This window comes from Numida meleagris, unplaced genomic scaffold (assembly GCF_002078875.1).
Source record: "Numida meleagris isolate 19003 breed g44 Domestic line unplaced genomic scaffold, NumMel1.0 unplaced_Scaffold480, whole genome shotgun sequence".
Lineage (NCBI taxonomy): Eukaryota > Metazoa > Chordata > Aves > Galliformes > Numididae > Numida > Numida meleagris.
In genome coordinates, this window is record NW_018364696.1 from 31,486 (window position 1) to 33,779 (window position 2,294).

Genomic DNA, 2,294 nt, shown 5'->3' on the forward strand with positions numbered 1-2,294 from the left:
GTGGTGTCCCCATGTCCCCACAAGTGTTGGTGTCCCCATGAGTGTTGGTGTCCCCATGTCCCCATGTCCTCCCATGTCCTCACGAGTGTTGGTGTCCCCGTAATTGTTGGTGTCCCCATGTCCCCACGTCCCCACAACTGTTGGTCTCCCCATAAGTGTTGGTGTCCCCATGTCCCCATGTCCCCCCACATCCCTATGTCCCCATGTCCCCATGAGTGGTGGTGTCCCCACGAGTGTTGGTGTCCCCATGTCCCCACGTGTCCCCATGTCCCTCCGAGTTGTGGTGTCCCCATGTCCCCATGAGTGTCGGTGTCCCCATGTCCCCATGTCCTCCCATGTCCTCACGAGTGTTGGTGTCCCCATAAGTGTTGGTGTCCCCATGTGTCCCCACGTCCCCACAACTGTTGGTCTCCCCACAAGTGTTGGTGTCCCCATGTCCCCACGACTGTTGGTGTCCCCATGTCCCCATGTCCCCCCACATCCCTATGTCCCCATGTCCCCACGAGTGTTGGTGTCCCCATGTCCCCACGTGTCCCCATGTCCCTCCGAGTTGTGGTGTCCCCACGTCCCCACAACTGTTGGTCTCCCCATAAGTGTTGGTGTCCCCATGTCCCCACATCCCTATGTCCCCATGTCCCCACGAGTGTTGGTGTCCCCATGTCCCCACGTGTCCCCATGTCCCTCTGAGTTGTGGTGTCCCCATGATCCCACGAGTGTTGTTGTCCCCATGTCCCCATGTCCCCATGTCCTCCCATGTCCTCACGAGTGTTGGTGTCCCCATAAGTGTTGTCGTCCCCACGTCCCCACGAGTCTCAGTCTTCCCCCCAAGTCACGCTGTCCCCCATTCCCCCCCCCCCCCAGGCGCCGTCCCCACGTCCCCCCCCCAAAGCGGCTGACGCCGTCCCCGCGTCCCAGCCATGCCGTTCGGGGCGGTGCTGGCGCAGGTTGGGGGTCTGGGCCGCTTCCAGGTGCTGCAGGTGGTGCTGCTGTCCGTCCCCATCCTGCTGATGGCGAGCCACAACCTCCTGCAGAACTTCACCGCCGCCGTCCCCCCGCACCGATGCCGCGTCCCCAACGTCACCTCCGTCGTCACCCGCCCGCCCCACGCCACCTCCGGCGCCGCGCCGGGACCCCCTTCCTCCACCCCCGGGTCCCCTTTTTCTGGTGGCGCTCGGGATGGCACCCACGCCGTCCTGAGCTCTCCGGGTGTCACCCCGGGGTCCCCCGATGTCCCCGGCGTCACCCGCCACCCATTTGGCGGCGCCCCGTGGTCCCCCGGCGTCACCCTTGCTTCCTCCGATGACGCTCGGGGTCCTCCCGGTGTCACCACCCCGGGGTGGCCCAACGACACCGGGGTCCCCGACTCCGATGTCACCGTGGGGTCCTGCTGGCGCTACGCGTCCTCGGCGTCGCCCAACGGGAGCGGCGGGGTCCCCCCGGCCACCGAGCCGTGCCACGACGGGTGGGACTACGACCGCAGCGTCTACGTGGCCACCATCGTCACCGAGGTGGGGACGTGGGGGTGGGAGAAGGGGGGAGAACCCTTGGGGAGGAGGGAGGGAGAATGGTATGGGGTTGGAGGGAGAATCTATGGGGATGAAGGGGATGGAAGGAGAATCTATGGGGGTGGAACCCTATGGGGTTGGAGGGAGAATCTATGGGGATGGAACCTTATGGGGATGGGGGGAGAATCCTATGGGGATGGGGGGAGAATCTATGGGGATGGAAGCCTATGGAGATGGGGGGAGAATCCTATGGGGATGGAAGCCTATGGGGATGGGGGGAGAATCCTATGGGGATGGGGGGAGAATCCTATGGAGAGGGAGGGAGAATCTATGGGGATGGAACCCTATGGGTATGGGGGGAGAATCCTATGGGGTTGGAGGGGGAACCCTATGGGGATGGAAGCCTATGGGGTTGGAGGGAGAACCCTATGGGGATGGAACCCTATGGGGTTGGAGGGAGAACCCTATGGGGATGGAACCCTATGGGGATGGGGGGAGAATCCTTTGGGGATGGAGGGAGAATCTATGGGGATGGAAGCCTATGGGGATGGGGGGAGAATCCTATGGGGTTGGAGGGAGAACCCTATGGGGATGGAACCCTAAGGGGATGGGGGGAGAATCCTATAGGGATGTAGGGAGAATCTATGGGGACGGAACCCTTTGGGGATGGGGGGAGAACCCCCCAGGACGGAGGGACGGAGGTCAAACCCTACAGGGACAGCAGGGCGCTGAGGATGATGACGGACGGGAGGAAGGCGGAGGGAGCTCTGGGTGGACGGGGTGGGGGGG